A 22,233-nucleotide genomic window follows, 5' to 3' on the forward strand; every position below is an offset into this window, starting at 1 on the left:
GTGAAAAGGCAAAGAGAGCACAGACTAAAACCTCTGACATTATGGGCAAAGATATTTTTCCTCCTTTTAGTTTTCTCGGGGTATTTTGTTATGGCCATGGAAAGCTCAAATGCTTACCTAGCATCGTTTTATTTCTGATGAAACAGCAGGAGAGGCACAGCAGAAGACTTCTCTCTTTTTAAGTACAATAATATCGCTAATGAAAATTACCATTTTACATAGCCTTATGTGGAGCAGGAGACATGGCTCAGGAGGTTAAAGGCCCATGCTGCTCTTGTAAGGGACCTGTGAGGTTCCCAGAACCCCAAGGCAACACACAACCATCGGTAACTTCAGTTCCTGGATATTTGATGTCCTCTTCCGGCTCCTGATCCCCAAATACGCAAGCTAAACACTCATACATATAAAATACGATATTAATCTTCCAAAAACCTGTCTATTTATAAAGGCAACACAGCATAGTGAGGTGTAAGAAACTACAGTTCCCTGTCTTCTAGGTCACCAAAGTTCTATTCATAAGTTCTAAAAGTACACAAAAAAAACTATTCACAATTTGGGTATTAGGCTTAGAAAGCTTCCACTCTGAGTAATTTTTGAAGTTATTATTTAAGAACATTCTGTCTGTGTTCACCCCATATTCCGTTAAGCTCTGTCTGGGTTGAGACGGTGACTGTTTAAAAAGAGATGTCACGAAACCCAAAAACTTTTCCTGTGTTTTCCTCATGATACTGACATCTAAAAGAGAAGAGAAAGACAAGTCCTTGATCCAATTAAGCAGAGTGGAAACTGTATACTCTGCAGTCTTCCCAGATATCCATACTGTATATTAGCAATTAGAACTCTAAGACATCTTATGCATCGGAGAAGATGGAGTCTGCTCCATTTGGACTCAATTTCCCAACCCCATTTGTCTTTATGTCACAGGATACCACTTACGCCCCAAACACTAAAGTTTCATTGAACACAGAGAAGGTGCTGCTTCAAGTCAGCATGGCTCAAAGAAAATCAGAACCAAAGACATCAGAGAATGTATAAGGCAACTTCTTTAACTTGGCGGGGAAACTATGATGTCGTTGATTTGTTTATGGTTTTGAAGAGGTTTGCTGCTGTTTTCTTTTAATACAGTTGTCAGTATTAAAGGAAGATCGACTGCAATATAATATATAAAAAAGAATAGAATCAACATCTAGAAGGATGGGTAATAGCAAAGGATTAAAGACATTGAGTGAAGAAAAGCAAAATATACAATATCAAAGTACAATTATATCAAAGATCATGTATTTCCAAGTTATACACCATTATACATATATAAGACCAATGTTACCTCTGAGTTTATTACTAATACTCATGGCTTATAGGGGTTCTAATTTTTTCACATTTATAATTTTTAAAGCTACTCTAGGACAGAAATCAGTTAAAAACTTCAGTCTAAATTTCTCGTTGTTTTTATCATTTTTAAATTTTTTTATGAGTGTTATGTGTATATGTGGAGTGTGTCTGCATAGACATGTACCTAAACACACACACACACACCACAGTATACGTGTAGAGGTCAATAGACAACTAATACAACTCAATCCTTATCTTCCAGAATGTGTTCTCAGAATCTAACTCTGCTTATCTGCCTTGTGTGACAAGGGCTTCTAAACCTGAACTATCTTATGAGCCACACTCTCATTGTTTTACAAATAATTCCAGCTTCATTCTACTAAAATTAAGCAAATACAGCAAGATGTTTGGCAAAATGTGGACTGTGGAAGGTGTTAGAGAAAGACTTAAGGTCGCATCAGAGGTCTCAAGCCTCTAGATTTGCAGTCTGTTGGTTCTCAAATACTAGAAATAACATACTTAGTCTCCAGACTCCTCCATGGTTAATTACCCTTCTCCCTAAATCTCTACTCATTCTCTGTCCGAAGCCTGAGTAGACTAATAATAAAGGACAAAACAGCAATACCTGGGACCATGATTGGACAATAAGCATCTAGAACAGCCCCCAGTCTGTGACTGCATACTTTTACAGCATGGCTTAATATTAGTCTGGCAGATGAGTTTGAGTGATGAAGAATAACAAATCATGTGTCCTTAAGTAGACAGCCTATCCTATGCTTGTCTACTCTGAAAAAATCCAATGGAATTATGAGCTTTGGTGTTCTCTTTTATTGTTAGTACATTCTCTAAGAATTCAAGCAAGAGAGAAAGAAATACAGAAAGAGGAGAAAGCAGAATGGATGGGGAGGAAACGAATTAAAGAGGGAGACAAAAGGGGGAATGGGATAGGAAACAGGAGTTAGATAATAGATTAGAGAGATAGATAGATAGATAGATAGATAGATAGATAGATAGATAGATAGATAGATAGATAGATAGATAGATAGGCAGGCAGGCAGATAGATATAGATAGATAGATAGATAGATAGATAGATAGATAGATAGATAGATAATAGATAGATAGAGTTCACATATTAGAGTGATCCGTAAAGATTCTGAATTAATTGAAAAAAGGAACAAAAAGTTACAAACCGTTTGAAACACTGCGCTCAAATTGGAGCTAAAGCTACACTAAGAGCCAAATTTGGGAGAATGAGAATAAATGCAGGTTCTTCAGGGTCCTTACAGTTCTCACTTTGCCCACTCACATATAAAAAAGAACAGCAATTTGTTGCGTGTGGGTGAGAGGAAAGAATTAGCTAGGGCAGAAATTAGCTCATTCATGAACTATTCCACATAGGCAATGTAATTAATCATTTCAAGTCCAGTGTAAACTTAGACTTCTATACACATGTGCACACATACACACACACACACACCTTTAGAAAAAAAGATTATCCCAATTAGTCATTTCTTTCTCCATCCATCTTCATGTGGACACCTGTCATAACAGAGTAAGAGGGAGACACTTACATAATCCTAGATTCAGGTGTTTCACAATTTATTTCTTCAAAATCTAACTGACTGAAGAAAGCAAAATTCAGAGCTAGACTTTCCATTTACTTACGATCCTGCATATCCATAGAAATTATAATGGCAATGTGTAGGTAGTGACAAAATGTGCCAACTTAACACTACAATGAGCCAGTAACTATAGGAAAGGTACATCATCTCACCTGATTTAATTTTGACTGGCTGTCTTGGGCCTAAACCTGTATTCCAGCACTAGCTTAAAATTAGATTGTTCATGAAGCCTCTGGTATTTTCAGTTTTCTTGAACAACACTTATAACATATTTGTAGAAATGAGGGCAATGTCAACTTCAGATATTTACAGAAGCATTCGACAAAGGCAGCTATCAAGTATACTCCTCGATAGACAAAGGAGCCATAACTCAAGGAAGTAAAGAACAAGAGACCAACTAAGTTATCCTAGCCTTTGAACTTCCCTCAAAGCACTCAGAACTAAGGGTTCCAGACTATTAAAGTCTTTGTGATGACTTGACTTCTACACTGTCTCTATAGTATTCAGGAAATCAACTATTCTCCACTGTCATCACATGACACGCCTACTCAAGAACTTCACCAACACTTCAATACTATACAAGAGTGATATGCTTACGATTCAGGCCATTCTATGAGACTGTGAATTTCCGAGGCAGAAACTTTCATTATTAACACTACTGCTAATAATGTCTCCATTTACCTGTGCTATGTATTAATCAAGTTACTGATTTATAATCATTTATACCTATAAGCATCTACATGCCATCCATGGTCTTCCAGCTTCCTCCAGGTGGAACATATCTAAGACTAGGACACATTTCCACAAGTGGCAATGTCACACCACGTCACTGGTGATTGGAAAGATAAGACAAGAGATTTTCTAAAACTTGATGGTACTGTTGGTATATAGTATCCTTCACAGAGACAAGCCTGAGGTAAAGTATGTACTCACAAATATTCCTATTACATGGAGAGGCATTAACACTCTTAAAAGTTTCTGCATATGATTTATCTCTTCAAGGAAGCCTTCAATCTGTTGACAATAAATGAGCCCTGGAAAATGAATGCTAAGCTAATTCTAAGGATGTCTCATCATCATAATGCATTCTAATCAACACACCCAGATTCAAATCACTTTGTATTGATACTGGATAAAGAATCAACTATCACGAACCACGATTCATGTGCACAAGGCAGTAAGTACACCAATCGCGAGACATAAGCATATTTTAACTTCCTTTTCAACATTGTGAGTCACAGTTCTGTGTTTATAAAGTGTTTGCAACGCGAGCCTGAGGAAGGAAGTTAGGATTCCCAACACTCACATAAGAGCTGGCAGGCAAGGTAACCCAACTGTCATCCCAGAATTCAGGATAGGAGGACAGGCCATCTGTGAAACAAACTCTTGAGGTAGAGGAGCCGAATCAGTGAATCAGGTTTATTGAGAGACACTTCCTTAGCAAGAAAGTACATAGAAATTGAGAAGGACACTAGACATTACACTTTGTCCTCCATCTGCATCTGCATAGACCTGTATGTATTTAAACACACATGGACCCACAGAGATGCAAACAAGAACACACAAAAAAACACATATATGTAAAATGTAAAAAAAACATATATGTAAAAATGAGTTTAAAACTATAATGCAAAGGGTATAAAAAGAACACAGAAAAACATTAAATGTTTAGATCCAAATCCTAGCAGCTGAAACATCTGGAGGAACACAAAACCATGTTTAATTTCAAAGACACAAAAACACATACCATATGCATGCACTTACATGAGTACGAGAATGATTCTTTGCACTGTCAAAGCTATAAACAACCAAAATATACATGAAAAATAGACAAACACACAGTGAAGTATGCGGTTTTATTAGACTGAAAAATGAACGAAGACACTACATGCACGAGGTGCTCAGCACTCGTGAAAGCACGCAATGCTCATATATGCTGTAAATTATGGCTTGTAGGCTTCAAAGCTAAGGAAAGCCCAAACTACACACTTAGCAGGCAGGAGAAGAACTGGTTTTTAGAGGAAGAAAATGGGGTGATGGCGGAGCATGGGAGTTTAAATTACAATTGCCGTGTTTCTTGAAAAGAGAGAGAGTTGCACAGATGGATGCATTTTGTAATAATTCTTACAATACTTTTTCGCTACCTTATTAGCACACATGTGAATTTTTTTCCCCCCAGGAAAATGTGAATTGCTCTGCAGAAAGCATGGAAAGATAGATTGAGATGAGCTCGCTCAATGGCTGTGTTCTGATACTCCTCCTACAGGGCTTCGTTGAGTAGAGTGAGCCACTGGTGCCTCAAGACCACTCTCAGACAAGGAGCGTCTGGGCACTGAAGCCGGCAATGGGTTGAGAAAAGGAACAAACTGAAAAATTTAAGGGGGGAAAGGCGGGTTCTAGACTATAGTGATTTAAGGAGTCTAGGGTTTGAAACAAGAGATAAAAACTAAAACTAAGAGCAGAAAACAACAGAAGTACAACAGGGGACAAGATAAACAGGGACAATGAGACAGAGAAAAAAAATAGAAAACTTTTAATCCAAGGTTCCAGGAGGAGTCAAGGTAAATAAATCCGCAGTTATTAAATGCAGATCATCATGATGATATAATATCCAATTAGAAAACATAATTTTACATACAACTGGATCGCGGAGACAAGCTAAGTTAAAGGGGATGAGAATCATTTACTGAGAGTGTACTACTTCTCAAATATTTGTTTGTTTGCTCAAGGAATTTTCCCACTTACCCCTCAACAAGCCCCACAAGTTACCTATTAATCCCACTTTACAAATGCGAAAACTCAACTGAAAAGGGGTTACAGCCACCTGCTTATCTTAGCAGACTGGCCCTTTCTATAGGCAGTCAAATCAACAGCCTTGTGGATTTTCTTCCGAGAATTCACCATCTAAATTCTTTAATCCTTTATAAGGCTGAATAAAGACTTTTGTTTAGATGAAATGTATCAGATGCTAACCCCACCTAAAGGACTTTCCATAAATCTGTATAAAACAGGAAAGCAAGGCTTTCCATCTTGCAGTGGAACACTGATGAGTGATTGCTCATTTTGCATGAAGAAAAAAGTTAATAGGGTAAAATTCTAGTAGTTTCAAAGCTTCCACTTGGTTAATAATTTCTTCAGACTTTGGCTTCTATTTTCAATTAAATGGTTTCTAAAGTTCATTCGTAATTGACAAAAAAAAACCCACAAAACATTAGAAGCAAACCTGAAGACATTCTCAAACAACTTCACTAGTTTTGTGAGTCCTAGACAGCATACAATGCATTCACATTTTATCATGCAGTATTTGTTCCAAGTATTAAGATATAATCTAACACTCACAAGGTTGCTTATGAAAAAAGAAATCATCAAAACTAGAATCAGCTAAACAATCCTCTGAACAGTTCATCAATATGGACCAGAAGAGCTGAAAGAACAGCTGGACCAAACTGGTAAACACCATAGCCTAGCTCCTATATGGACAGTTAATATCAACTATATTAGAGAGTGTTAAAAAGTTGCAACCAGCACTATCCAGGAATATCTCCTAAGAACCAGAAAAACTACTCAAGAGAATAATGTTTTCATCTCTGCTTCAGTAACTTCGACACTGAACTAGCTCACCACAGCAAAATGTCCAACATTATGTACATTTGTGAAAATGTGTAATATCTGAATTTTTTTCCAGAAACCAAGGTCAAAATATCTCTTGGTATAGGACCCACTGAACGTTCGATAGTAGGTCTTGTGTAAATATGACAAAGCCGGCCAGAAGCTTTGACAACCGAGACTCATCATTACCACCAAATTAGCATCACATGTATTCAAATACCACAGCTTCTTAAGGGCCAACCCTGCATCAGGTGTTGAGCGAACACGCAAAGAATGGACATGAAAATTCTCTTGCTGAGCTTATAGGCTAGAAAATAAATAAATAAATAAATAAATAAATAAATAAATAAATAAATAAATAGAAACCAGGAAACAGGATACTGGATTTAAGTTTAATCTAACAAGATGGGGTCTCTAAGATAAAAGTGCAGAGACAGGCCAAGCAAAAAGACAGGATTGGGGGATTCGAGGAGTTGGAAGAGCATGTGGGAAATTCCGCTCACCATCAGTGGAGCAAGGTGCTGCTTAAGAGAACTGAGAAGGTCTATGGTATTAGCGGTGGCTGTGAGTCTAGGTTAAAATTTTATGAAACAAATAATAAAACAATTTCTGTAGGAAAAAAAACCCTTATTTCCCTGAAAAGCATTATTGACAACTAATTGGTCATATACATTCACCAAAGGTTATATGAATGTTACACACAGAGTATTCGCTTGCTTGGTTACAAATCCAATGTCTATATAATTGTCTTTGGAGACATTTGAAATGAAATAATAACTTATAAATCCATGTGGTATATTTGACTGTTTTAAATTGATCTCTTTCTAAAATTTAACATTCTTGTCCTGTAGAACAAAACAACACATTCAATTTCCAGTAAACCTTTTTTCCATGTCATAGTGAAGAGATATTAATTGTTCAAAAATAAGAGAAGAAAGAGGAAGAGAAGGAGGAGGAGACGAGGAGAGGGAAGAGAGAGGTGGGAACAGGAGCGTTGGAAAGAGCAGCATCAACTATCTCTTTTCTCTTCTGACATACAGTCAATGAAAATATGTGTGATGAACATCTGCTGGCTGAACTTATCAAAACTACTGGAATTGGGGAAACTTGTTGAAACCACAATAGGACAAATCAAGTGCACAACTTATTTGAATCTTCTGTAGAACTAAAGGGATATTCTAGCCCTGTGTAAGCAAGGCCTGCTTGGACTCTTATGCTCTTACGTTGCATTTTGTAGTTTTTCAAAGTAAACTGGAAGATAAATACAGACCTTCTGAAATGAGTCCATATCTCACTAGTCCCCTTGGGGGCTCATTAGAACATGGTCAAAAATCCCAGCAATTATTCTCCTAGCATGTCCTGGTTCATGAAAATCAGCACTTCCCACACTGGCCAAAGACCTCCTTCTTTCCAATTAGATCTATACAGAAGGAACCCTGAAGAACCAAAGGTTCAACTAAACTTTTACTTGTATAGGCACATAAATAGCCCATTGCTAGGACAGGGGGAACTGCAGCATTATCAAGTCAGGTTACTTCTAGCGGCAGATGGTCCTCTGTGTCCATCTTAAATTAATACTTCGAAACCCCTTCAGCGGTAAGCCCAAAAGTATGGGCAAAATGAGAACATGCTGGCTTGTGACAACCTTGAGATACTTTGAACATCATGAAGGCACCTTCACACACAAGACAACACTGCCTTTCAAACAAAAACATTGGACACTGCTCTCAAGATTGAGTTTCATAGGGTTTTCAAAAAAAAAAAAAAAGACAAGATCTCCTGAGAAAATTGGGAGCCTGGGTACCTTGAGCGGAGGAGAGAGTCAAGGACGGGAGCAGAGAAAAATGTAGAGCTCAAGGAAAAGCAATGAAAAAGTAATTGTAATAATAATCTTGGAATAATTGGTTCTTCTTGAGGTTAGGTAAGTTAAAGAAAGAAAAACACTTATGTACATGATTCTCATGGATTCAAAGAATCATGTGCACACAATAAGCCATAGCAATGAGGTTTAGATTAAGACTATCCCTTTTTAATATTAATCGTTGTGCCTACAGGTGCTTAAACACACAGGTGTGCCTGCATGCGTCATGGAATATGCGGAGGTCAGAGGACAAACTCTGGCTTAGGTCCTTAGCATCAACCATATTTGAGGCAGGATTGCTGTTCAAGGCTGCGCTCCCCAAGTTAGCTGGCCCATGCACGTCTGAGAAGTGCCTTTTCTCCGCCTCCTGTAATGTGTAGGAGTGCAAGGAATGCAGACGTGAGCGCTACCACGGCCAGCATTCCAGGTGCTCCGGCAATTCAAATTCAGGTCCTGACACACATGTATTGACTCCGGCCCTTTTTCTCTTTGACCTAATCTGTGCTGTCTTATGTCTTACACTAACATGTATGATTTGTCTGTTTAGCAAAGTTACCTTTAAAGGAATGATGACAGAAGCGGGCAACAAACAAACAACATGCATTAAACACTACTTGGTCAGATATGGTGTTCTAACGTCTAATATACCACTCCTCTGAGGTTCTAATCGGTGGCACATACTGGGCACCCTGTGGACTACCTAGAATGCTTAATCAGCAGTACTTTGCTTTCAATCGATGTTTTTCCTGAAGAGTTTGCTCACTGACAGTACAGTAGGGATCAAATGGCAGCAATAGGGCAACCATTGCTCATGCCAATCTTGATCTTCTCAAACTAGCCAGTACTCTGTGGTAATATTTACTGTACACTAAATATGCAGTGTAGGAATGGAAGCTAGTGCGTGCAAATCAGTATCAGAATTTTTAAATTCACCATTGTTTCCAGGGACTGTCTTAAGCAATGCAAAGCCTGGTAAATAATTTAGTCATCAATTAAATTGCTTTTAAGGAAAAAATGATTTATAGAAGGCATTCTGTAGAAATTCCTTATGATGTATTATTAATTCTATATATCTCATGTTATCTGAATCAGTTAAATAGACAAGTACATTACTAAATATTTAAATGATAGTCTCTTAATTTGAAAATAGCAAACTTTTTATTTGATAAGAAATAATTATTTTCTTCTTCCAAAAAGCTATTAAAGGAGTTAGGATCCCCTCCTTGTTTAAGGATGCCTCCCAAGGTAACAGGAAACATGGAGTTTCCAGCAGTCAAGAGACAGTCGGATCTACAATGCAAAATTAAATATTCACAGCACACACAGAAGCACAGTGCTGCAGACCCAATACTCCAGGGACTGAAGCACGCAGACGGATAGCTACAAATTCAAGGCCAGCTTGGGCTACAGCATGGATTTGAGGCTAGCTTAATGCATAAGCAAGATCCTGTCTCAAAAAAAAAAGTCAAAACAAATAGAAAAATCTTGAGCAGGGTCCAATGGCACAATTCTGGAATCCCAGCCTCATGAGTCTGAAGCTGACAATCCAAGATCAGTTGGGGATACTTAATAAATCTTGTCTCAAAAAAAAAGAAAATAATATTGGAAAAAATGGGTTGGGGATATAGCTCAGTGGCTGAACATTTGACTAGCATGTGTAAGAATCTAGGTTCAGTCCCCAATACTACAAGTAACACGAGTCATAAATTAACTCCTCCATGTTTTCTAGATTTCATGGGGACAAGGAAATCAGAGGGCTCCCATGAAAGGAGTTAGTTGCCAATATCTAACAAACTATCGAGGCCTGTCCCCTCTGTACAGGACTGTGAATGCCAACACATCCACTGCCACTGAAAACGCAGACCATATATGAACTGTGACAGGTTCTCGGTGAGAAGAAATACCGTGTGCTACTATGACATCCCAGTAGTTCGTCTGGAAGGTAGTACCCATGGGTGCCCTCCTTCGTCTACAGGAGATAAACCTCAGAGACTGAGTCCGACGAAGAGCATTGCGAACTCATCCAAGCATTTGGAAAACGCACAAGCACCCCGGAGCAAATGCCTTGCTGAAAGAGACCGGGGGTGACTGACTGCGGGTAGGGTGAGACAGTATAGCATAGTCTGCATTCATTCCCAGCAGGTTTTCTGTTTTGCAATATCACTTCAAATATTTTTGAGGAAATATGGTAAAGTGATTATCCTTCTGGAACTGGATCCACTGACACTGCCGCATTAACTCACAGCTTGTTAAAGACTCTGCCATCTTCCTATAACATTCTTTACTATGAGACTAGAATCAACATATGGGAATTGCTCTTTTCCTGCTCCCCTGAAGTCATTACCAACTACTCATCTGTGACATGCACTCGTTCTCGTAACCAGGAATTTCAGCTTTGCAAAATTTAGAAACTGCCACACTGTTTCTTGGCATCCTTTCAAATGTGACATTATTTAAATTTCGGAAACTCGATCGTAGCAAGCACATTAGATGGTGCCAGGTTAAAGATTGTCCAAAAGGAGCAGCAAGGTCTCTGTGGGAGCCAACCACAGACCTTTCTTCTAATCTATTGGGTCACATGCCTTTCATTAGAGGCACATGGACTAACACTGAGCTCAACAAATACATTTCAAAACAGTTTATCCAATTACCAGCATATAGAAATGAATTCCAATTACTGAAAATGAGTATTGGAAAAGAACCGTGATGTGGAGATAAAAAGCTTCTGGTACTTTTTGTAATTCCCAAAGTCTATATGAGTATGTTTTGTGTTTGATGCACAGATATTGACAAACACAAAGGGCACCATACAATAAATGTAAGTATAAATAAAATATAAGTAGTAATTTTCTGGCTTATTCATTTCTGAGTAAAATGTGGCGTTATTCAGAGCCTTTGAGACTCCTGCTTTGGAAACCCTTGGTTTCTAGAAATTCATCAATAAAACTTACATAGCCTAGTCATGCCATCAATCCCTTCTCCAAGGCCCTACATAAGGGCATGCACCCTCTACAATCCACATTGATCTAACAGCAGCACCTGCCAGCGCCAGCAAGCATTCAGAATTAGTACTCTTGGTTAGGAATACCTTTGCTACCAGATTAAACAACAGATCCAAAGGTTTGCTGCAGTTTCCCTCAGAAAAACCTCAGTAGACATCAAAGGTACTCCTTGTACCACCACTTAGAAGTATCTCGTGTATCTAGTCTATCTTTTTAAAGCCTCACTACCTTTCCTGCCTTCACTGCTTCTTAAGCAAGCAATACCTCAGAATTGCTCTGTTGAGATGTTACAATGATGACACAAACACCTAACTTCTCTTTATTGTTTTCCTTGAGAAACGCTGGAAACCTCAGGACTAACGAGTCATTTCATTCACGAAACGCTGTGATCACACTTCACAGGGCGAGCGAAAGCGCGTTCTAAAACATCCAAGGAGGACCCCAAGACATGAGATCTGAGGCACCAGCCTTCAGAAGAGCGCTGACTGGTTGGATTCTGATAACACTACCACATCTATCCACAAATAAGACAGTGATTAATTCTGAAGAGGAACTGGGTAAGAGTCTGCGGAGAAGAGGAAGAAGTGCCGTGAAATCACCACAGAAAGTAAGCCATGACAGGAAAAGCCTGGCTATCAAAAAGTCATGTGACAATTTCAAGAAATTGTGTATTAAAAGAAGAACTAACTATCCCTCAAAAAAAAAAAAATCAACAGAATGACTGTAGCAGAGTTCTTCCGAAAACATAAAATATTCCAAATTATTCTTTTAAAAATACTGTACATTTCAGGATAGCCTTGGACAGAAACTGAAACGGAAAAGAATTAACAAACCTAAGGCCTGAGTGATGCCATGAAATACTCTGGAAATGCTATGATGTCACATGTTCCTACAAGACTCAGTTGTTCCTCTCTCTCTCTCTCTCTCTCTCTATATATATATATATATATATATATAGATAGATAGATAGATAGATATAGATATATGGATATATAGATATAGATATATATAGAGAGATATTATATATCTCTCTATATAGATATAGATATATAGAGAGAGATATTATAAAAGTATATTTTAAAACTACAGCAGTTTTCAACCTGTAAGCCCCAACCCATTGTGGGGGTCACATATCAGATCTCCTGCATTTCAGATGTTTGCATTATGATTCATAACAGTAGCAGAATTACAATTATGAAGTAGCAACGAAATAATGTTATGATGACGGAGGTCACCACAACTTGGCTCGCTATCGGAGGGTCGCGGCACGAGGAAGGCTGAGAGCCACTGCTTTAGAAGCACCATCTTGAACATTCTAATGAGCCCTTCCATCGCTAATGACATACAGAAATTAAAAAGATTAGAAACAGAACAATCATTATAATTATTATTATCGTAATAAATATCCACACAGCCCTTCAGCATTCAGCCGGCCTGTTTAAGATAGGCGATCTAAATTGTTCTTCTCCTAAAATCTATGTATTATTATTAGTCAGGCCCACAGGTGGGAAAGCTGCAGACTTGAGCAGTTTAGAGCGAATGTTTATTCACTCTAAAGGGGATTTTATTCCAGCACAGCCATGCTGTAGAAATAAACACACAGCTAGAACCTGCTGCGATGCTACACAAAGCAGGACTTTAGCCTCTTCTTGACAATGGACTACCCCAAAGGCGCCAGGGTGACTGAATCCTCTGCCATCAAACTTGCTCTGTGCATGTATAGATATCAAATAAGCCTAGAAACAGGTCAGTGCTCAAATTATCGAAAACGCAACACAAAATAAAAGGTTAAAAATATTGTGGTACACACTGATGACCCCGGAAATAATGAGTAGGTGCCTACCAGTAGGAGTGGCTCCTTCAGTACAGAGAAGGGATGGCAGGCTCAAGTCTCTCCTATTTTGTACACTAAACCAGGAGCTTCTGGTGTTGGCTTCAGTCCCACTGTTTAATCGGGAGATTATTTAGTTAGGGGGGTTGAGGCCAGGACACTGCTTATTGGTAACAAATATGGTTGACATTTTATCATAAGATTATTACCTTCCTTTAAATGAATTCCTTAAAAAGATTTGCTGTACTAAGCCAGCGTGCATGCTCAAAGAACAACTGCTTGCTTTTTATAAAATAATCTCATTTTGATACTGGGCCTTGTGAAATGACTTCATCTGCCCGGACTGGTGGTATACCCTTAGGATCTGAGCGCCTAGAGACTGGGGCAAGGTAGGGAGCTGCAAGACCCTTGCTCTATACAAGGACTCCAACGATGCTCCGGATCGCACAGGCAGACCCCGAAAGAAGCACGGGAGCCATCTCTCAGTTCACATCCGCAGGAAAACTGTTCCGAGTGGGAGCAAGACTAGCCGTGAACCTGTTGCATGCGAGAAAGGAATACCCAAATATCCTTGCGCTCTTTAGGATTTTTAATTTGAAAATTAAAGAAGGCCTTGGTGTGCAACCATGGTCATCACCAGTAGAACTGGTCACCTCACATCCAGACACGTATCAATTATTTCCTTTGGCTAAGGCTAGGCACCCACAGACCTTCAAGGCCAAAAGGAAGCAGCTGGATACAAATTATGTGAATCAATAGCCTTCAATCTCTGCCAAAGACCTGTCTGAGAAAGAACTTCAGGGCAGGTACTCTAAATATAATTGCTGCTGCACGGCATGCTCTTTATAATATGGAGTTCTAGGAGAGGACATTAAAATGAAGGGTATAGAGGACATTTCCATAATGCAAAATAACTTTAGAAGAAGGTTGATAATATAAAGACAAATAAGATTGAATAAGAATTCAGCAACTAGCTTCAAATTTAGACTTTAAGAGACCATAAAGACAGCAAACACCAAAAGTCTATAGAAGGCCCATCCAGTACTAAACAGTTTCATGTGCTTATAAAGCTACTTAATTATAAGGCACATGGCAGTTCGGTGCCTATGACTGTAGGCCTGTTTTATTCATAGCTTTCTGATTGTGAAGCCTGAGACACAATGCTCCCTTCTACTCTGTGTGTCCGTGTCCCTAAATAAAGTTCCCAATGAAAAACCCTGGGAAAGCAGGTCGCTCATCAAAGGCTAATCATAGATTTCTTTAATTGATGAAAAACTAGGACTTTGGTTCGCTGCAGTGGCAACTCTTGCGGTTCGCACGGCTATCGCAGGTGAAGAACAGGATTTAAAGATGAGTCACTGTTGATAAACCCATCTCGGGGGCTGGCAGGAGGAAATCTGAGCGCCCCGTCATCCCGGAGGGCGACGGTAGGAGAGGAAGCCACGGCGGGAGACACAGAGAAGGGTCGGCCCGGGAGGCCGGTGAGAGCGAGCGGAGTCGGGTGGCCCGGCAGGCTGCGCACCAGCTGCCGCAGCAGCACCGCGCTCCACGCCCACCACCCTGCATGCGCGAGCGGCCCGGCTGCCGGGCCTGACCCGGTTCCAAGGCCCGGGCGCCGCTGCAGCCCCAGCCCCTCCCGGCCCGCCCGGCCGCTTCTCCTGGCGCCGCAAAGAAAATGGACCCTGAGGCTCACCGATCTGAGGCTCCCATTTTCCACTTCGCCTTTAGAAAGGGGGAAAGGTACAATTTTTTGACTCTTGTGTCTAGTTCTGACCAAACTATGCCCGGTGCCACGCTGCGCTGGGTCTTTATAACTCTTCCGAAAAACACAATTAAAAAAAAAAAGCCATAAAGCTAATAACTGATTTAAGGAAATGCTTAGGTCTAAACCAAACCAAGCTTGCTTTTTGAAGTCTTTGTACCATTCACAAGCCACATCAGAATTCAAGGTTGTCCAGATCCCATTCTGAGCATTAGTTCCCCAAGAGTACAAATACATTAAGAAACACAACGCCTGAAGATTAACAGGACAGTACCACCTCCCCGTGTCATTCAACAACTTCCTCTTACCAGGGTTTGCTGAGCACAGTCTTTTTACTGTAATGGAGCCAGGAGAGGCAGTTACTTAAGCTTGTGAGTCAGTCTCTCTCTCTCTCTCTCTCTCTCTCTCTCTCTCTCTCCTTGCTTGTGCGTGTGTGTGCGCGTGTGTGTGTTTACTAAACGCCGCAGCTATCGCAACAGAAAAGAAAATGTTGTTTGTGATGTTTCTAGATTACTCCTCTAAACATTTTAAATGCCTTCCTTATATATAAAGGTGCCGGTTTATCACCTAACAATGGAGTATGTCCTAAGAAGAAATCACAGTGGCCCAGTGTTAGGATGTCCAAGTTATATTCTCTAAATTCCTACTGGGTCAAGGCCGGCATTGTGCTGCCCACCTGATATTTCAGAATTCTAAAGGCTGAGGCAGGATGGAAAACCTGAGGCCTCGGCTCTATGGTGAGGCCTTAACCCAAGTAAATAACTACATCTCTTACCATACTGGATGTTACCGCAGCTGGAACCTTGCTCATCCACCAGCAAAGAACAGAATAGACCAGCGTACTGACTTAGAGATCCAGCCCTACCTAAGTACCAATCCTGACTGCTGCTGTTGGCTACATTTTGTCATCTGCATATTAAGTGTCACTTCCCTGAGTGGTCCCCTGTTCCTAAAGTTGCAATTGGAGACAACACACTTAGCTGGCAAGGCAGTAGCCTTAGTGGGGTGCCTCACAATCCCGTACCATGATATTCACAGTAAGGTGTCCACTGAGGAAAGAGCCCTCCTGTTCAGGACTCTTTCTCCCTGTGAACCTGTCTCTCCTAAGACCTGTGGTGTCTCTTACTTAGGTGCTGTCAGTGCTGGCTGTGCATCAACCATAGAAGTTTTTAGGGCTTGGAGCTCATTTCTATGCAAACCAAGCCGGGGCCTTTGAGCCAGATTTGCATGCCCTCTGCTCCCTGATTTTCACAAGTGAAAACTAAGGCCAACACATTTAATAAGGTCCTCCTTCCCATCATTAAAGGGCACCACACAGCTTTAGCAGACAGGAAACTAGTCCAACGCACATGCCATCCAGCCAGCAAATAGAAGCATTCTCAGCAGCAAGATCCAATCCTACAGACACTATGATAAGGGACACTTTAATGGAGCCAACACACACATTTCCTTCCTCTTTTCTGCTTTTAGCAGACAGGAGAGCCGGACAGCCATGGCAGAGATTATGAAATGGAAATGAAGAGATTTTTTTTTTTTTTGTAAGCCGCCAAGGCTACCAGAACAGCAGGCCTAAATTTCGCCTACTTGCTTGTAACCAAAAGTATGCACCCCTTCAGTTGTGGAAAAGTACAGAGGGTTTTAAAACCCCTACTTATTAACCGGAACGCACTTTTCTGTAGAACTCGGAATTCCTACTGCTGCTTAAGGAGTGCAAAATACAGGCAGACACGACGTCCACAAATCCAAATGTCTCCTTCAAAGGATCTGTAAAATCGCTGATAAATAAAAGTGACATCACAAAAGTATATCTGAAAAATGCAATTAGCTAAGGTTCCTGGGAAGCTTTGGAATGTTTGGTTTCTAAGGAAGAAGCGAACACAGAGGAATAGGAATCCTACAAGTGAGTCAGCCACAGGAGCCTCAGAAGTTCACTGGTAGATCCACTCCTTTATAGCACCCTCACAACTGGCCTCCCCATAGGGGTCGGGATTATATAACAGAAGTATCAGTTAATAACTTTCCGAAGATGTCTAATATCTAAATAATGAGTAGAGTGACAAATTTAATCCAAGGGACTTCCCAATTTTCAGGTAAAAGAAGTGTTTTAGTTAAAAACAAATGAGATTACTTCAAAAAGATCAGGATTGAGGCTGCAAAAATTAGTTGAGCATGGTTCCTTGAGGTTAAGATGGAACTAAAAGTGATTAGTCAGCATCAAATATTCAGAAGTCTTGGCTACTCTCATTCGAGCATGAAAATGCTCCATTATCTATAATCACTTAACACTTAATTGGTCATTTCTTGGGAAGACATAGGTATTTTTCAAAGCAAAGGAACTCCAGCACCCTTTTCCTGCCACAACCTGGGCATCTTAAAGCAGTGGTAGCTGTGTTTCTCCTCTGGCCTAATGGACCTACTCATCATTAACCCTTTCCCATCTTCCGAGGGTGTACGTCATCATTGCTCCTTTAGCACCCAAGCATCGGGCCTGTTTACAGAGCGCTATCACTGTGACATCAAAGCAAAAGCCACTGTCCTTAAACGACATGACACAATATTTGGGCTGGAAAAGAATTCACCATGAGAAAGTCCAAATTCACATATCTGACTCTTCACTGTGGAGACTAATATCATAACCCTCATCGTTTTGAGATTAATACGTTCATATATCATCTTGAATCTTCGAGTACACTGGTGTCTCAAAGACAGTACCTGTCAAACACGGCAAAGCAGTCCTAAGTCCAAAGTTTCCGCAATTTGTCTGTGTCTCAGAGCTTCCCCGTACCTGAGTTTTCTGAAGACAGTGTTGCTTGGTTGGGTAGCATTAGTCATTAAAATGAAGGATTTGAAAGGGCACTGTAAAACACAGCATCCTAAGCTGTAACCTGTGCTATTATACTTTAGGAACAAAACATCAGGGCGAATTTCAAGGAGAGTCTATTAATTATGTAGCACCATATAATCCTTTTCCTCTCTGAAACCTGACAATACAATTTCACAATTTTCTCAACCTCAGGAAGCTCTATACTTTTCTGGATTTAAAAAAACAAAACAAAACAAAACAAAACACTGAAATATTCCTTCTCAAGTACCCACTTAATACAACATTTTAAAAAACTTCTGGGATGGTTTGGGTTTAGCCTCACCGTCCTCAGGTTTACAATGCCACGATCTTATTTGAGCTCCACTAGAGCCACAGGTGTAGTCCAGTTTAGGGGTGCTTCCCAGACGTGTAGCCCAGTTTAAGGGGGCTTCCCAGACATGTAGTCCAGTTTAGGGGGGCTTCCCCTAAGTGAGCAGAAGACCTCAGAAGGAACAAAGAGGATTGCTAGAGAAAATCCTGGATAAAGGGTATGTCATAAAGACAAAAAAGCGTTAGCAAGTTGGTCTTTCAGAAAGCTCTGGTACCAGGAAGCCCTCCACTGAGGACAGAGGACATGGTGACCTTTAGGTAGAATTAGTAAACTGGAAGCCTATAGAGGGTCCTCAATGTAGGGGCAATAAAGAGAAACAAGTATATCAGCAAGTCTTCAAGGGAGCTGGAGGCTGATGGCCTTGGAACTCAGAGGCAGGATGGCCCTAAAGGGAAGAATCTGAGATTATTTCATTCAGATGAAAAGCTGGAAGCATAAAATCTTCAAAGAAAGGAACAGACATTTAGGGGGGGGGGAAATCAAGGGCAGACTAGAAGGGTGGCAGAACTGGAAAGGCCCGGTAGCCGAGCCCGGAGAGACACAGGAGAGGATGGCTGGCAAAGCAGACACAACTGATCACTGAGATCAGATGGAGATTCCACTGGGGCTCAGCTCCTGCAAGGCTGCTAGTGACCTCAGGACAGCACTGTCAAGAAACAAGGAGGCCTGGTACACTTCACTCTGCTGATTTACAGCAAAAGAGAACCAAATTCGGGCATCCAATATTTCCTCCGGTCTCATCTTATTTTTATAGGTTTATCTTTAATCTGAAAAGAAACAAAGGAGAGACTGGATTCCACACTGGACTTGGAAGCATCGGAATCGATAAGTCTCAGAAAGTAACATTTTCACTCACGTGAATAAAATGAAATCCATCCAGAAATGAAATTAAAAGTATCCTTTCATCTTAGCTGGGATTTTTTGAAACCAACCAAGGAATTATATTCAGTACTAGGTGAGTGTTACTTACCTAAACTCCATCCTGCAAAAGTCCTCACCTATTTCCCAGCTTCATTAGCCATAGATTACCTACAAAGCTGTACTTAGACTTTTCCTACATTCCAAGAATGCTCCATAAACAACGACAACTGGATTATAACCCATTTAACTGCCTTCTATAAAACATCTAAGATAGTCTTTGTTCACAAATATATGTCATGAGAACAAGTACGAAATAGTTTGAAAACTACCTGAAAAGGAATTTACTTCAGTAAGTGAGTATATTAGCATAACTGTGACCCGAGAGAAGCAAAAGTGCTCAAGCACACGCCTTATTGCAAAAGCAAATCCCTGAAAAAAAAAAATGCAATAACCCGCTATGTCCTCAAGTAAGAGAAGAAGCATAGGTGCTTGATAGATAGAGGGGAAATCAATTGGAAAAATACACCTAAGATGACATTAGAAAAATCATTAAGAAGAACTTGGAGAAGGCAGGCATTTACCCTTTTTTGGCTCTAACTATATCAGGAACATATTGATATTGAATTATGATTGAAAGTCAGAGTAAAATAGCAAACTCAACTATACAGAGGCAATAAATGAAAAGGGGAGGAAAACTTGATGTAATGGCAGAAGAAAGTTGAGTCTTTCAGACGGTATGATAGCATGCTCTCCACAGCAAGAAGGAGGGCTGGGACAGAACCATGTCACAATGGTTTATTTTAGAAGAACTACATTTAAACCACCCCATTGCATCGTGACTTAATTGATAATTTCTAACCAGAAAAAGATGATTGCTTTCCACTGGGAGACTGATTTGTTTTAAAGGGATACCTATTGATAAATTATTCATAAAAGCTTTCACCTGAAAGAAACATCAAGGAGGGAGGAAAAAAATCCAAAGCAAGGAGGGAAAACAATAATAAAATAATAACCACTTGCCATCTAGCTAAGACACAAAGCAAAGCCTCGAGAATGCTAGCTAGCATCCATCTTCTTCCCACTGCAAGAGGAAGGGAGTTCAGGAGCTCATCCTGAACCAGCCCAGCTCAAGCCTTGAGCCTGGAAGCTCCTCCTGCTTCCAGTACAGCCATTACTGCTGCTGTCTGCCATTGAACCAGGAATGTCAAGTCAATTCCTTACTTCGTGGCATTCAGCACCATTTTGTTGTTGTTGTTGTTGTTTTGGTTTTTGTTGGTTTTTTTAAGCCAGGATAGGAACACTGCAGTTATAACCAACCTGTGGTCTTCTCTTATGAGGGACAGAATTGAATTTAGAAATAAATCCTAAACAAAACCAAGGAACTTAGGGTTTGATTATACCCCATAAGCTTGTTAAAAAAAAAAAAATTCTGTACTTCAAGCACTCCAAAAGAAAACTGACTTGATTAGAATTAAGGAAAAAATAATTATATCCATGTTGTAAGTCCAAATCATGGTTAAATACACAAAGTAACAAAACATTAAAATAAATCAATAAAGGCAATAAGTCTGTAACTTAAACATTTCATTTTAGCAGACTTGAAGCTGAAATATCTTCCATTCAAAGGCAAGGACAACACGGGACAGCATTTATTATACTCTTTTTCTTGTTTTTTGCTAAATTGTTTCTATGCATTCTAAGAGAGTTGAATAAAATGCCGCAAAAAGTCTCTTAATCACACTGAGATGAAATAGCCTCATTTTTCAGGCCAGTCGCAAAGATGCTCTGGCTTATTATATAAAGATTAAAAGTCCTAATTCCAATATACCTTGCTTTCATTGGTTTTTATACCGAAAAATGTTGAAGGTATTTTAAACTAAAGTGAAGAGTAGCAGAAACTTACTTCTTTTTAATGACCATGTCATAACTAATTTTGCAGTCCAACTGGATTTTAGGTCAGTAAATCTAAGGAGGTTCACATCATGGCGCTGATGAAAAGGGAACCCTATACCTAGATTTTCCGCAGAAATTCTGACATGGGTTAACATCTGTACGTCTCTGAGTCCTGTATCTTCAGAGGCATTGCAATAAAGAGATATATCAATTCAGTATATGGTCACCAAATTCTTGCTGCATACCATTTATAAACTAAATGGTACTTATTCTCATACCCATCTGTGGAGGGAAACTAAAGCCTAAGTCATCTTAAATATTAGGCAAATTTTTCATATAAACCCAGAAATTGTCTACTGATTTGCTTATGTTTATTATGGTGATCATTCTTTAAGCCAAGCAGGGGCAAACCTGCTATTATACCTTCAGTTTTATCCTTTGTAGATCAAGATGAGTACAGCTACGGTGGAATAATAATTTAAGTAGTTTCTGTCTCTCACAATGATATAGGACCTCATGATCTTTCTGAATATACATGAATTACAAAACAAAGATCGAGACAGACCACAGCAGATCCCTGACTGACAAACTTAGGGAAGTCCTGCCATTGGGAAAGGGACCTTTCTCTGGTCAGAGTCTACTTCTACATAAGAGCTATTAAAAGATCACACACATACAGTGCTATTCTGCCTTGTGAGGAAATTGGAAGCCCGTACATTCATGCATATGTACGGCATTCTGCAGTAAAGGAGATGGAGAAGAAGTTACAGAGCGGAATCATAGAACAAAGACAATTCAGGCAGAGGTTAGGGTTGGCCCTGCAAGTCACCTCAGGCGATTTAAGTCATTTGACTGTCAGTTCGCTTTATTAAGTGACTCCCTTATTGTAAATTTGTTAAAAATACACATTCTGCTCGTCCCTGAAGTTTAGCAAATATCTTTACCATATCCAGTTTTGTCAAAGTAAGGTCAAAGCACTATTTCTATGCTATTACTCAGAGACGTCAATCCCCATTTTCTTCTACATAGGAAAAGATGAAAAGAGCCTGCTAAATGTTTCACTATCTGCAACGACTGGCTTCAAGTTAAATCTAAAAGTACGATTCTGACTTCATTATTATCATTCAAATTTCAAATTGCAGTTTCCAAATAACACATAAAACATGGCAGGGGATCCTCACAGTGTCCCAATTCCACAAAGCTGTTCAGGCCCCATTGCAAGGCTCTAACTACATTCTTGCCTGACATCACAGCAGACCAAAGAGGAG

The 22,233-nt window shown here is 39.8% G+C and overlaps 1 protein-coding gene across 8 annotated transcripts in view; it reads right to left on the bottom strand.

The window, feature by feature from the left end:
- Trps1 (transcriptional repressor GATA binding 1) overlaps positions 1-22,233 on the bottom strand; it is a 238,857-nt gene that overhangs the window by 203,886 nt on the left and 12,738 nt on the right. Inside the window, exon 1 of one of the 8 annotated variants that reach the window (XM_048457178.3) lies at positions 14,949-15,210. The exons of the other annotated variants lie outside the window; for them this stretch is intronic. The gene's annotated coding sequence lies outside the window, so the exon portion shown is untranslated. Of the gene's footprint in view, positions 1-14,948; positions 15,211-22,233 lie in introns of those variants that run through there. 8 annotated transcript variants of the gene reach the window in all.

This window comes from Myodes glareolus, chromosome 19 (genome assembly GCF_982192425.1).
Source record: "Myodes glareolus chromosome 19, mMyoGla1.1, whole genome shotgun sequence".
Classification (NCBI taxonomy): Eukaryota; Metazoa; Chordata; class Mammalia; order Rodentia; family Cricetidae; genus Myodes; species Myodes glareolus.